At 44.2% G+C, this 16,204-nt stretch overlaps 1 protein-coding gene across 12 annotated transcripts in view; it reads right to left on the reverse strand.

Moving 5' to 3' along the window:
- Positions 1-16,204, reverse strand: part of SHISA6 (shisa family member 6) — a 681,159-nt gene that overhangs the window by 125,527 nt on the left and 539,428 nt on the right. The gene's annotated exons all lie outside the window — the stretch shown is intronic.

Here is a 16,204-nt window from a genome sequence, read left to right on the forward strand (position 1 = left end):
TAGCATTGGCACCCCCCCATAGCTACAATAGGTACAGTGCGCACCTAAGGTGCTCGTAAAAAAATAGGGGCGTGGCTTCATGGAGAAGGGGCGTAGTCACATAATAGTACCAATTCACATTACACCATACAGTAGTGCCACTTAAACATATTGCACCAGGTAGAGCCCCTCATACATATCACGCCAGGTAGAGCCCCCTACACATATTATGCTAGGTAGAGCACAATATGCACATTATGACAGGTAGAGCTTATTATACACATTATGCCAGGCAGGGCCCATATACAGACACATACACACATATATTTATATATATATATATATATATATAGATACACAAAGATGTGCGGCACTCCAGGCGACTGCCAAATAATGCAACTTGAGACAGTGAAATGTCAGCAACGTTTCAATGCTTTATGCATTTTCCTCAGGCTTACAAGAAATAGAAAAGACACTCACCTAAATAGTAGGGACACCACCGTGCTTGACGCCATTGATCCGGGAAGCGGGATTACCGCCCGCCCAGTGACACTGACGTGGAGATTACCTATCGTCATCAGAGTGCACCCATCACCATAACAACACTACAACAATCATAGGTTCCTGCGCATGATAAATATGTCACTAAAAAACATGTAAATAGTACACATATACGTTAATAAAAGGACATGCAAGGTAGTTATGCACAACGGACCATCAGTACAGACAAAGGTTATACAGCTGGTTAAAAGCAGTTAATTACATAAAGCAGTTTAATCCTAGCTGTTCATTGAGGCCACGGGGAGACATTGTATCCAAACGCTGGATCCATTGTGTCTCCATTCTCAACAACCTAAGGCCTCTATTACCACCTCTAAGGGATGGCTGGGCCTGATCTATCATCCTGTATTTCAAAGATGCCAGTGAGTGTCGTGCAGTGGCAAAATGCCGTGCCACTGGCTGATCACTCTTCCCAGAAGTGATGGCTGCTTTGATAGCTGACCTATGGACTGTCATACGTTCCTTAAATGTTCTCTCCGTTTTCCCTATGTACGACAGTCCACAGGGGCAGATCAACTGTTAGATCACATATTTAGAACTACACAGAAGCCGATGACGAATGTGATAGGTCCTACCAGTATGCGGGTGTTGAAAAGTGCTACCCGGGATTAAGTATTGGCACGTAGTACAAGTGCACTTATAACAACCTTTCCTACCACCAAAAAATAAGGGTTGTTGCGCTGGAATGGAAACATCAGTTTTTACCAAGAAATCACGTAGATTTTTATTACGCTTATAACTAGGCATCAGCCTACAGTGCTGTAACTGAAGATCAGGGTCTGATTGGATCACATGCCAATGTTTTTTAGCCGATCCCTGAATCAGATTACTGGCCGAGTTAAAGTTATTAACCCAAGGTATGACACTTGATGGATTATGAACTTTGTGCTCATCGAGCAACGTGTGGCGATCTAATGTCATAGCCTTACATTGGGCCTGGTCTAATAATTTGGGGCAATATCCTCGGCTAAGGAACTTCTGGTACATATCTTCCATCTGTTTGGCAACTAATGCTGGATCAGACGTGATCCTTTTAACTCGCAAAAACTGTGAGTATGGCAGACCACGTTTAAGAGGTAATGGATGGCAGCTGGAAAAGTGCAATAGGTTATTTCTATCTGTAGGTTTGGAGTAAATGGAGGTGGAAATACTACTATCAACTATAGAAATCTGAACATCCAGAAATTGGATGCTTTTGGGTTCGATAGAGTAAGTGAACTTGATGGGATGTACTTTAGAGTTATGTCCATCAATCGTGGCCGCCAAAAGTTCTTTAGGTCCCTGCCAGATAACCAGCAGGTCATCAATATACCTACAAAAAAATAAGATATGGGTGGCTACCTCAGCATTAGCAAAAAACACTTCCTCCTCAACCCCAAACATAAATATATTCGAGTACGATGGGGCCACACTGGACCCCATCGCACACCCTCGGCACTGGAGATAGTATTTACTATCATAAAGAAAATAATTTTTCAATAGGGTCATTTCTAACAATTTGAGAAGCAGCGGGATATCAGGACCCTCATAATCCGGCTGGGTGTTTAAAAAAGACTCAACTGCTGCTAAACCCTCTTTATGAGGGATAACCGTGTATAAACTCTGCACATCAATTGTGCAGAGAAATACATCGGGCACCCCTGGCTTGGGGGCCGTTGAGTTTTCCACAGCTGCCGTACATGGAGTGGCTGTGGTAATTTTAAATCTGCACTTGCACTTTTCGGGACAATTAGCAACAGTCACGTTCATTGTAGCGTTGCACATTACTTTTTTGTCATTATGACTACTACTAACCCCAATGGTGAAGGCATGAGTGGGTGTATACCTCATATCAGCCCCCTGGGAGTAACGCATATGTACTCGGAATCAGAAGCGGAGGAAATTCTATATACAGCAGCCCTGGAAGATCAAGCAGAGGCGTGCTCTCTAGAAAATATCTACCGTAATTTGCTCAAATATAAACGCAAAGAGACTGATTTCTTTTACCATTGTTTTTCATTAAGCGAGTACTATAGAGCTAAAAAGATTCCGCGGGGACTGAGAATTACGAATTCACCCACAATAGGTAGACATGACCCTACCTTTTGTAGAAAATGGGTTGGTATCATGAACCGCTGCTCCATGGATCTCATGCTACTAATTATAGAGCAGAGTACCAAAGAAATGAATATACTTAAAGAGAAAATATCTACTCTGGAAACTGCTCACAAAGTAGCTTTGAAAGCTGACACAGTCAACAAGTGGTATGAAAAGCTCAATAACCAGTTGCAGACCTATAACAGAGATCTAATCAAGTTTAAAGCTGACAAGAAAATGAAAGTAGACCAAGATTACGAGAATAACAACGTTTACCGATGGAATGATAATCCACGTCCGAATTACAACAGAAAACCTTTTTTCCGTCGTCGTCAGGACAAACGATACCCGGGGGATTCATCTAATGAGTATACCTCGACGGCTAGCGAGTCGGATGCACATGCTCAATCATCTCAAGCCAGAGGCCCTTTAGGTGCACAGACCAGAGCCAAGGAACCAGACGACCAAGATGGAGACTGTATACCAGACGGGGCCAACAGTGGAGGAGGCAAAGGCAGAGGCAGGGGCAGAGGTGCCAGAGCACCGAAAGCACCGAAGGCCAAGTTAGCCCGATAATTAATCTTTCAGACTATGAGCTCAATGACATTGAGAAGCAGGTTCTGAGCAAGGGCCTGTCCTTTGTGCCTTTATCCAAACCGCAGCAACTACAATGAAAAATTGAGAAACACAAGCTACATAGAACCCTCAAACTTAAGGAGTACTTTGCCAAATCAGCCTCCACCACTAGAGTAGAGAAGGAGGAAGCCCAGGTCAGGATCCCGGAGAAATTAAAAAAGCTGCTACCAAAATCTACATTTGATCCTCAGTCGCACAATGCGTCGATCCGTACGTTCATGCGCTTAGTTGAACAGGACTGTGATCCACTGATTAAACATCCCCCCCTGGTCCGTGACAATTTGTCCAAGGGTCAAAGAGAGGCACTCAGCAAATTGGCTGCCAATAAAGATCTTATATTCAGACCAGCAGATAAAGGGGGTGCCCTAGTGATACAGAACTTGACAGACTATAAGGAAGAAATCTCTGTGCAATTGAGTGATGGGGATACTTATTGTCGGTTGTCTAATGACCCTACGGGACTATATACAAAAGAACTGACGGAATGTTTAGATGGTGCAGTCTCTGCTGGTTTGCTTCCGTTAGATGTGAAAAATGCCCTTATTCCTTCGCATCCTGTAGTACCATTGCTCTATACTACGCCAAAGATACATAAAAGGTTGCATAAACCCCCTGGCCGACCAATTATCTCGGCCAGGGGGTCTTTGTTTCAACCTGTATCTATTTTTCTTGATGATATCTTACAGCCATATATCCAACGTATGCCTAGGTATTTGTTGGATACTAGTACCCTGCTAAGGCGATTGGAAGCATTACCTGCATAGCCAACCGATGTATTTCTCTGCACAATTGATGTGCAGAGTTTATACACGGTTATCCCTCATAAAGAGGGTTTAGCAGCAGTTGAGTCTTTTTTAAACACCCAGCCGGATTATGAGGGTCCTGATATCCCGCTGCTTCTCAAATTGTTAGAAATGACCCTATTGAAAAATTATTTTCTTTATGATAGTAAATACTATCTCCAGTGCCGGGGGTGTGCGATGGGGTCCAGTGTGGCCCCATCGTACTCGAATATATTTATGTTTGGGGTTGAGGAGGAAGTGTTTTTTGCTAATGCTGAGGTAGCCACCCATATCTTATTTTTTTGTAGGTATATTGATGACCTGCTGGTTATCTGGCAGGGACCTAAAGAACTTTTGGCGGCCACGATTGATGGACATAACTCTAAAGTACATCCCATCAAGTTCACTTACTCTATCGAACCCAAAAGCATCCAATTTCTGGATGTTCAGATTTCTATAGTTGATAGTAGTATTTCCACCTCCATTTACTCCAAACCTACAGATAGAAATAACCTATTGCACTTTTCCAGCTGCCATCCATTACCTCTTAAACGTGGTCTGCCATACTCGCAGTTTTTGCGAGTTAAAAGGATCACGTCTGATCCAGCATTAGTTGCCAAACAGATGGAAGATATGTACCAGAAGTTCCTTAGCCGAGGATATTGCCCCAAATTATTAGACCAGGCCCAATGTAAGGCTATGACATTAGATCGCCACACGTTGCTCGATGAGCACAAAGTTCATAATCCATCAAGTGTCATACCTTGGGTTAATAACTTTAACTCGGCCAGTAATCTGATTCAGGGATCGGCTAAAAAACATTGGCATGTGATCCAATCAGACCCTGATCTTCAGTTACAGCACTGTAGGCTGATGCCTAGTTATAAGCGTAATAAAAATCTACGTGATTTCTTGGTAAAAACTGATGTTTCCATTCCAGCGCAACAACCCTTATTTTTTGGTGGTAGGAAAGGTTGTTATAAGTGCACTTGTACTACGTGCCAATACTTAATCCCGGGTAGCACTTTTCAACACCCGCATACTGGTAGGACCTATCACATTCGTCATCGGCTTCTGTGTAGTTCTAAATATGTGATCTACCAGTTGATCTGCCCCTGTGGACTGTCGTACATAGGGAAAACGGAGAGAACATTTAAGGAACGTATGACAGTCCATAGGTCAGCTATCAAAGCAGCCATCACTTCTGGGAAGAGTGATCAGCCAGTGGCACGGCATTTTGCCACTGCACGACACTCACTGGCATCTTTGAAATACAGGATGATAGATCAGGCCCAGCCATCCCTTAGAGGTGGTAATAGAGGCCTTAGGTTGTTGAGAATGGAGACACAATGGATCCAGCGTTTGGATACAATGTCTCCCCGTGGCCTCAATGAACAGCTAGGATTAAACTGCTTTATGTAATTAACTGCTTTTAACCAGCTGTATAACCTTTGTCTGTACTGATGGTCCGTTGTGCATAACTACCTTGCATGTCCTTTTATTAACATATATGTGTACTATTTACATGTTTTTTAGTGACATATTTATCATGTGCAGGAACCTATGATTGTTGTAGTGTTGTTATGGTGATGGGTGCACTCTGATGACGATAGGTAATCTCCACGTCAGCGTCACTGGGCGGGCGGTAATCCCGCTTCCCGGATCAATGGCGTCAAGCACGGTGGTGTCCCTACTATTTAGGTGAGTGTCTTTTCTATTTCTTGTAAGCCTGAGGAAAATGCATAAAGCATTGAAACGTTGCTGACATTTCACTGTCTCAAGCTGCATTATTTGACAGTCGCCTGGAGTGCCGCACATCTTTGTGTATCTATTGCTATTTACATGCGGACAACCGGTGCATGAATGGAAGCGGATGGGAGAGCCGGCACCTGCTGTATTTATATATATATATATATATATATATATAAAAAAAAATATATATATATATATATACCAAGCGTTGGGTCCACACTCACGTCTTAAGATTTTCTGCTGGGGTGCCGTCCAAAACTGGAGACTTATTGGGAGTCACCAGTACAATATACAGCAAAAAAGTGGGAGCACTCACCAGTCTTCATTAAAGCAGAGTAGTGATACTACTCTGTCTGGTATGAAATTATAAATTAAAACTCTGCTTTAATGAAGACTGGTGAGTGCTCCCACTTTTTTGCTGTATATATATATATATATACACACAGATGGGTCCACGGTTATCTTGACTAGTTTTCTGCGCCTAGGCACAACATGACTTATTAGCATAAACCCTTCATCTATTGTTCTGAGATGCAATACAATACAGAGAACAATACAGCAGGGGATTGAGTCATTACAGCAGGGGATTAAGTCCGACTGGCCAGTCTCAGTTAATCCTATTAAAGGTCAAGATAAACGTGGACCCATCTATATATATATATATATATATATATAGAGAGAGAGAGACAGACACACACACTGTATATATAATGCACCATATCCCCAGCACTCCTTTTCCTTCAAGCGAGACTTGCTCTGGTGCCCTCCTGGGGTTAGTCCAGAACAAACTACAGGTGGCACTCGGAGACTGTATCAGGCGTGGAATGAACCCCAACATGGGTGTTTTTACTGTGCACATCAACGTTCCCTTCCTCAGGACAGTGTAAAAGCAATGTGTCACATCAAAAAACAACAACATACATGTCACTTACCCCACCAATAACTTCCCCCAGCACGCTCCCAGGCCGGTAGGAGCATTGAGTGTGCTGGGGGTAAAGTAACTGGTGCCCAGTTGTCTATAAGTTGTATATCTTATTTTAAAGACTACAGATTGCATTTAGAAGGATAAACAGACCAAAAGATATTCAAAATCAGTTAAATAAAAAAATATAAGACTTAAAAATAATAATAAAAAAGAAGAATCATATATATATATATATATATATATATATATATATATATATATATGTATGTATATGTATATATATATATATATATATATATATAGATAGATAGATAGATAGAAGCTATGTTATTGCTGCAATGTGACCCCAGAGCAGGCTGTACTCCCCAATCAGTCACCACCTTAACCCCTGGGCCCTGTAATAAAGGGGTGGTCTTCAGTATGCCGACCGACGGGATCCCGGCGCACAGTATACCGGTGCCGGGATCCCGACAGCTGGCATACCGACACTTATTCTCCCTCGTGGGGGTCCACGACCCCCCTGGAGGGAGAATAAAATAGCGTGGCACGCGCAGCGCGCCACCGTGCCTGTAGGGTGGCGAGCGTAGCGAGCCAGCAAGGTGCTCATTTGCGCTCGCCACACTGTCGGTAAGCCGGCGGTTGGGCTCCCGGCGCCGGTATGCTGGTCGCCGGGAGCCTGACCGCCGGCATACCATAGTGAACCCGTAATAAAGGAGCCATTTACAAAGAGACCTCTGATCATTGGGCATCCCATTACTTCTACTCACCCTCCTCCAGTGCTGCAGTGTCGCGGCCCCTTCAGTGACAGACAGTCTCACTCTGGCTGGCAGCGGCTCACTCACTGAGCAAGCGCACTTATACTCCAGTTTAACCTGATTGGTGGATAGCACAAGCCATCCACCAATCAGCGTTTAGATACTCCTGCGCACTGTGATTGGTGGATGGTCAGCGCCATCCACCAATCAACACTTGTATCACCCAGCAGTGGAGCCGCAGAGTGACCACGGACACTGACAGCTCCTGGGCTGGCAGTTAAATTGTGTATAGCATGGGGATAGCTAGTGGCTGGGAGGAAGCAAGAGAAAGCTGGCTGCTCTAGTTGTGGCAGGGAAGCATTCTTTTTCTGCCACTTGGCTGCGGCTGCTGGATGCAGAGCACACAGGGGTGCGGGAGCCAGAGAGGCAATCAGCGGAGCATACGGGGGCAAGAGGTGGACGATCAGGGTGTCTGTGGAAGGTGTGCCCACAGGGCAAATGCACTGTGGGCAATGCACCTTCTGCACACACCTAGTTACGGCCCTGTATTAATGACATCATATACCAGTTTGGGGCTCTATGTTTGTCTCTCTATATAAATGTATGCATTTTTATGTGTCTATGACTGAAAGTTAATTTGTGCCTTACTCGTGTCTCATACAGTCCTCTAGTAACATTTAATGCAGACATACGGGCTGATTCAGAGAAGTACGCAAAGCCGATGTTCCATGGAACTGAGCGATTATCAGCAGACTGTGCATGTGCTGCATTCACAATGCATGTGCGTTAAGGTGCTGTTGCGAACCCACGAGCAATGAGGATTCCTTTAAAAAAAGTGAATGACAGGAAGTGACCGTTTGGGGGTGTTAACATGGTGTTAGTGGGCAGTGGTTGTTAAAATGCATGCAAGTCATTATAATTTCTGGGTCATGTATCTGACGTCAGCTGTGAGCCTTAATGTACAAAAACATGGCACCTGCGTGACTGTCTGTTCCAGTCTGCGTACCCATAGGTCTACCCCTCAGCCCCATGTTTCTTGTTCTTGCGTATAAGCTGCATATGTGTACGCAATTGTGAATGAGTTGCGGTAGCTCCGGTGGACGTCTCTTGTCATTTCTGGGTGGAAGCTTTACTTGCTGATATCTGCAGTTGCATTACGTAGAAAATCGCACTTGCAGCTGCATTAGTGTACTTCTCTAAATCAGACCCATAGACCTGATTTGAACTGGCTAGGGACTTCCATAAGTAAGTAGTGGGTTTTGTAAAATGGAACCCACACTATGTGGCCCCAAGGCTAACATGCTAGACAGCCCCCTCTCTAATACCCCTTTTCCACTGACAACAAAATCTTGGGTATCGCACGTGAACCCGTGACACGGATTTCTGTCAATGGAAACTGCTCAACCCAGATTAAGGGATTCATGGGGCTGGGGTTGAAAATGTTCAAGGACCTATTATGAGAAGCAGAGGGATTGTGACCAGTACTGTATGGGCATGGCCGGTGTCTAGGGTTACCACCTCATCCCTTTAATTCTGGACACATATTAATTACACAGGTTCTGTGGCAGATTAAAACCAGGTGAAGTGGAATCTTGAAGTCAGCCAGCCACAGAACCTGTGTAACTAATATGTGTCCAGAATTAAAGGGATGAGGTGGTAACCCTACCGGTGTCATGTAGACATGTAGACCCCATACACACTATCACCCCCAATATCTCCCTTTGTGTGGAAAATAGACATTCAATTTAACACTTATGATTTATGGCCGACTGTGTGGCCAGCTGGTGGGTGGTGACCATCATGCTGCCATGAGGATGGGCCTATTTTTATGTGGAGGCCTGGAGCTGCAGTTACATCTGCCCCAGAAGGGTTTTTCCTGGGAAATACCCAGGCAAGGCTCAGTGTAAACGGGTAAGCTGGGTCGATCCAACCCAGGACCCGTCTACAGCATAGGAAGATCTCATCTCCAAGTGCAGGCGCTGCTCTCGTGAGCAGTGATGTCGCCGACACGGCAATAAGCCGGATCCTGCTGCTGGGTCGCATTTGTGTACAAAATCACAGGGACGACCCTGCTTTTTAATCTAAAAGGGGTAACACTGAGCATTTAACCCAGGAAATTGTCAGGTAAATCTGGGTCATGTTTTACTTGCCTACTTTTGAAAAAGCATTTCAGGGAGATTGTGAGAGTAACACCTATCAGCGCGGACGTATACTGCTACATCTGAGAGGCGTGTCATAAACATGACTTACATCCAAGTGTAAATGAGCCCCAAAGTTATTAAGAGCTACCTGTTGAAGAAAAGACACTGATATTTGTCCGTGTATTGTGTTTTACAGAAGGTTCCATATACTGTAAGTGGCCATGAGAAACCTTATTTAAAATGCATGTAGCTATAGGGATCATTGTGCCTATAACCAAAGCAGGGAGATGGCACTGATGATCCCACTTGAATGTATGTATCTGATTAATTTTTTACCCCTAAGAATGTAACAACTGCATAATAGGGGTAAGGTGCAATCAGGGAGATTGATGGACTATTCAGGGAGTGAGGGAGATTGCTATTTCAGGGGGATCCGGTCTCTAGGTCGACAGTAACTAGGGTCGACACTATCTAGGTCGACCATTATTGGTTAACAGTAACTAGGTTGTCAGGGTCTCTAGGTCAACATGTTCTAGGTCGACAGATCAAAAGGTCGACATGAGTTTTTCAAATTTTTTTTCTTTTGTTAAACCTTTTAATACTTAACGATCCACGTGGACTACGATTGGAATGGTAATCTTGCCCAAAGCTGCGAGGGGACACTGTGCACTAATTGGCATTCCCGTTTACTCTACGAAGAAAACAACACCAAAAAAACCTTAAAAACTCATGTCGACCTTTTGACCTGTCGACCTAGACCATGTCGACCTAGCTACTGTCGACCAACAGTGGTCGACCTAGACACTGTTGACCTAGTTACTATTTACCTTCCATACCACACCCATTTCAGGGAGTCTTCTACAGAATGTGGGAGGGTAGGCAACTATGGATCATGTGTTGGTGTGAATGGGTCAACCCAAATGAAGTGTCTACGGTCTGTGACCCTGATAATTACCAGGGTTATTCCCGAGTCTGTGCCAGATTATGCTGCAATGTGAAAGAGGGGACCTAGGTTACTCGACTTGGGTTATGTGTAAGGTGCTCATTGTTGCTCACTTTGCATGAGTCACCCGTAACGTCTACTTTTAATGACTCACACAGTTGTCCAGGACAGAACGGGTGCAGTGTGAAAGATGACGACCCAGGAATAACCCGGATCCAATGTACGTGTGAAGGGGATTCAAGCAGCTGTAACATGGGTGGTGGCAGTGTTCATTAACAGACACAGGACTTTTGTGTGAAATTGGTATATTAAGAGGGTGGTCAGAAAAATGTTGAGTTCATGGATGACAAAACTGAGTTAAAGTCAGTATAAGCCAAGATGTAATTAAATAAAAATTCACATTTTATTTCCTAGAACACTGCTTAGTTTAGCATCACTTATGGCTTAAATTAATCATGAGAGTGAAGGGATGTCTGGAATGTCTTTATTACACTTGGCACTCTTGCATATTTAAAGCATTTTATTTACATTGTTTAAAGTATGTCTAAAAATGAGTTTTAGCAAATGAAACAAGTCCCAATAAAATAAAAGACTAGACCGGATCCTCTCCAGTGTACAGCTGATGCGTAAAGTCCTTGTGCCCACAAGAAGGTCACAAAAAAAAATTCCTTCTCTATACCTCATTATCTCATGTTAGTATTCCTGCTCTGCAAAATGACATTTCATTGGCACAAACGTCCACAATTGCTGCCATCCACTTCCACAAAATTGTGGTTTGGTGAAAACCTAGTTACAGTACAATACTAACGTAGAGGATCCTGTGCTGTGCCTCTCCTGTTTTTCCATTTATAAACGAGACCCAGACAGCGTATCGGTTTTATGGAAGCTGCACTCAGGGTTCCCCATTTTTAAATATACATTAGTCATTCATAAGCTGTTTATTTATGTTGTGTAGAGCAGGGGTGGTTTGGGATGGAAAACCAGCCCGGGAAATTTATGGAAGCAGCCCGAATGGGGGTGCGGTCTGATGAGGAGGTGGGGTCTGTTGAGGGAGGTGGAATCCCTCCCTATACAGCCTGATTGTAAGCAAATGCGGCCTTCCTTGCGTCTTTTGCTGCAGACTAGGGGCGGATTGGGAACTAAAAGTGGCCCTGTAAAATTTTGTAGAAGTGGCCCGACATGGGCAGCACAAGAGTTATAACATACCGTGTAGCCATGGCAGCATCACTGGATGGCAGAGTTGCTGTACTGCAGAGATGGAATAACAGAATGAATGGGGACAATGCAGTGTACTGAGGGCCTACTGTAATTCAGATCTGATCGCTGGGCTGCGTTTTTTTCTGCCCTGCAATCAGATAGTCGCCGCCTGCAGGGGGAGGGGAAAATGTTGTGCAAGCAGAGGCAGAACTCTGGGAGGCAACCAAGTCATATGCCGCCGGGCTCCTGCTCTGAAGGGGGGCACCTCTCCTCCCATTCTGTGACACCATTGAATTAGGTTAATTGATAGCTGTCGCTATCTTTTCAGTGGCCGACTTCCTCACTGGTCCTTGCACCTTACAAATCACACCCTCTTTATTATACTGAATATACACATTTTACAAGTCTCATACCCAGGATTAGAAACCACAACTTATTACCCTGGAAGCAGACACCTTACTGATGAAGCTATTTGCTCCTGTATAGGAAATATGAGAATTTTAACTATATGAAGTTACTTCTCTGACAATTACACGTACTTCACATAGAATTCTCATGCTTCCTCTACAGGAGCAAATAACTCCATCAGTAAAGTGACTGCTGTTAGTGTAACAGATCATGGGCTCTAATCCTGGGTATGACTGCTAAGATATGTGTGATTTAAAATAAAAGACAATTAAATGTATAAATAAATACAGTATAAATACAGTATATAATAGTATATATTTTTTTTCAGAACACTCCATATACACACACACACACACACACACACACACACACACACACACACACACACACACACACATACACACGCACACATACATACATATATTTATCTTAATATAGGAATTAGGGGGGCACCAATATTTATCTTGCCTCTGGGCAACTGTGACGAACTTACGCCACTGTGTGCAAGTGTGCGCTTCACTAGCAGAGCTGCACAAACATCAGTTTATGCAGTCTCTGCGCAGCCCAGGACTTACTCAGCCGCTGCGATGTGATACTGCTGATCGGGGCCGGAGCTAATATCAGACACCCTCCCTTAAAACGCCTGATCCTACACCGTTTTTCCGGACACTCCTGGAAAACGGTCAGTCGCCACCCACAAATGGCCTCTTCCTGTCAATCTTCTTGCGAACGCCTGTGCGTTCGGATTTTTGGCACCATTCCGTCGCTAGGCACCGATGCCCGGTGCTGTTGTGCGCTGTGCTGGCACATTGCAGTTCACACGCACGCGCAGTTCACATCTGATCGCACGCTGTGTGAAAACGCACAGCAGCGATCAGAATTGAATTACTCCGTTAGTGTGGTGGGCTACATGTCATGTGGGGGGTGGGACCACATGACAACACACAAAACAGGCCCCACAGACATGTCGGCCTACCAGGAATCTTCCTGGTGAGCCCTATGGCCAATCCGCCCTTGGTGTAGAGAATGTAATAAGCACTACTGAGAAACAAATATTTCTTTCAATTACATAACTCAACACAGGATATAAAATTCAGCTTAAATGAGACTTAAATGAGGCAGGATGAACTTGTCACAAATAAATATATATTTACACTTCAGTTAATGCGAAAACTGTTATCTTCCACATTGGCTGGCAATTTAATCCCCTTGCTCCAGGCTCTCTCTCCTGTGCCAAACAGCTAACAGCATTGCCTGAAAGTCATTCTCATTCTAGTCCTACACAGATCTCTCACAGTATGTAGGGTTCAGTGCAGGGCAGGAATAGCACTATCCGCTAATGCTGGAAGCTGCTGTGTGTGGGAATAGCACATCCATCTCACAGGAGAAAGCAGAAGCGGACAGTGCAGAGATAAGTATAACTGCTAACATCTGGGCAACATTTGTGTATCTGAGTCTGAATCTGTGTAAAAAAGGCCATGGCATTTCCTCACATTGAGGGCCTTATTCAGCATGGCAATCGCATTTTGCAGATTTTCAGCCTAGTGCGCACGCGCAGGGCCCATTCTGCACGTGCATGGGCCTGGCAATGCGATCGACTCTGCTTGTTTAACAGGCAAAAGGTGTTCGCATGGCGGTCAGGGGCAGCGATGCGGCATTGCAGGGGTATGGCGATGAAAACAGGTGGCGTGATGCCACATGCGGGTGCAGCAATGGGTAAAATGGCAGTGGTCCGACTGCCTTTGCAGGGGGCTACCCTTATTTTGCCAGGTCTGAGACCCTTTCACTATCTAACAGAGATCTACTACCCCCCCCCCCCCGTAAACTATAAATCATGCCCAAACTTTATAAAGAGACAATGATCTCACAAAGAAGCAGTGTTGTCACAAAATAGAACCCCTAATTCAAATGACACCACACAGTATCACAATCTTATTCACATTACACCTCATGTAGTGCCCCTGATTCACATTAATGCCCCTTACTATGTTATGTCACTCAGTGGTGCGCTTTATTCGCATTGCGATACACAATGGTACAGTTTATACAAGTTATGCCACACAGTAGTGCCCCTTTTATGCAATGCCTACAGTAGTGCCCCTTATACACAACTCATACAGTAGTAGTGCCCCTTACACATAATGCCTACAGTTGTAGTGCCCTTTACACATAATGACCACAGTAGTGCTGCTTATACACATAATGCCCACAGAAGTGCCGCTTATACACAATATGCCCACAGTACTAGTGCCGCTTATATACAGAATTCCCACAGTAGTAGTGCCCCTTACACATAATGCCCACAATGGGACGGGGGGAGGGGATCAATGCTGTCAAACAGACACACCAAGTGTGAGTACAAGGAGGGGTGGGCTGCAGATGGAGAAGGACAATGGAGCCATCAGGACCTGGGGAAGGGGGAGATGACTGCATCTCATCAGTAACACTAGCATCGCCTGCATCATCGATTAATGTAAGTGATGGGGTGGGCTTTTCTGTTGGAATTACTGTTCAGGAAAATGGAGGTGGTTCCCCCCCACTTTAACCTCTGCTCCTCCCCCTCCCAGACTGACAGGTAAGCGACACACCCACCCTGTGTTCTTAAGGGAGTTCCTCACAGTTACTCTGGTAGATCAATTACATGCTTTCAGCTCCACCAGAGTGCAAGGGAGAAATGCACTGCAGGTAAGACACACATTTTCTATCCTCCAAATACATTACTTCCCTGAGTTTATCAGCTAAATACCACTGGTTCATCTGTAGCACACTGCTCCTATTGCCACAATTTGTAAAACCAATTCCTATGCGGATAATATCACAGCCTAGCACCTATAGTCCACTGTGAGTGGTTTTCGTTCATTTACTAGACCATTGTGGCACATGTGCAGTGTGAGTTTATCACATACGTACACTGCCAATAATCGCCCAACTGCGGAAAATAACGAGTGTGTGTACATCTCTGAATAAGGCCCAGAGTCCCAGCAATATAAGCAACCCCAGTCTCCTGCTAGGCTGTATGTTACTTGGTAGCGAAGTACAGCTAGGGCTGCTATGAGGCCTGGTGGTGAGGGAAACCCAGTGATATTCGTCCATCCAGTACAAGGACCACCTCTCTGTTTTACTAACATGGACTTTATGTGAAAACTAGATTGGGTTATGAGGTCCAGAACTGAAAGCCCCTATGAAGATTGTGCACCTTTTCACCTTACTCAAATCCCAATACAGGTTGAGTATCCCATATCCAAATATTCCGAAATACGGAATATTCCGAAATACGGAATTTTTTGAGTGAGAGTGAGATAGTGAAACCTTTGTTTTCTGATGGCTCAATGTACACAAACTTTGTTTAATACACAAAGTTATTCAAAGTATTGTATTAAATGACCTTCAGGCTGTGTGTAAGGTGTATATGAAACATAAATGAATTATGTGAATGTACACACACTTTGTTTAATGCACAAAGTTTAAAAATATTGGCTAAAATGACCTTCAGGCTGTGTGTATAAGGTGTATATGAAACATAAATGCATTCTGTGCTTAGACTTGGGTCCCATCATCATGATATCTCATTATAGTATGCAATTATTCCAAAATACGGAAAAATCCGATATCCAAAATACTTCTGGTCCCAAGCATTTTGGATAAGGGATACTCAACCTGTATCACCATGCTGCCATATTTGCTTTATGGGAAATCCCTATGAGGAGATGCAGATGAACAGTTCAATTGAACATGGCTACATAAGCCGCATCTTCATACACCCAGCCTCTTGCTACACAGTGCTGTGAATTGCGTCATTATGCAGAGTGGGAGGGGCCTAAATTTACTGTAGATTTATCAAGAATGATGTCACATGCTGCAGCCAATTACACTGGGAATTGGGTGGGATGTAAAAGGGTGAAGTGCTCTTCATGGAGTCTGTGAATCTACTGGACATTCCAGAAGCGTAGGTAATGAATTACACCATAAACCCTTGGCTTAGCAGAAATGGAATTCGAGTCTCTATCACTAGAACTTCATACTTCTGCAAATCGGCATGTTCCACTGTA

The sequence above is a fragment of the Pseudophryne corroboree genome, chromosome 3 (assembly GCF_028390025.1).
Source record: "Pseudophryne corroboree isolate aPseCor3 chromosome 3, aPseCor3.hap2, whole genome shotgun sequence".
Classification (NCBI taxonomy): Eukaryota; Metazoa; Chordata; class Amphibia; order Anura; family Myobatrachidae; genus Pseudophryne; species Pseudophryne corroboree.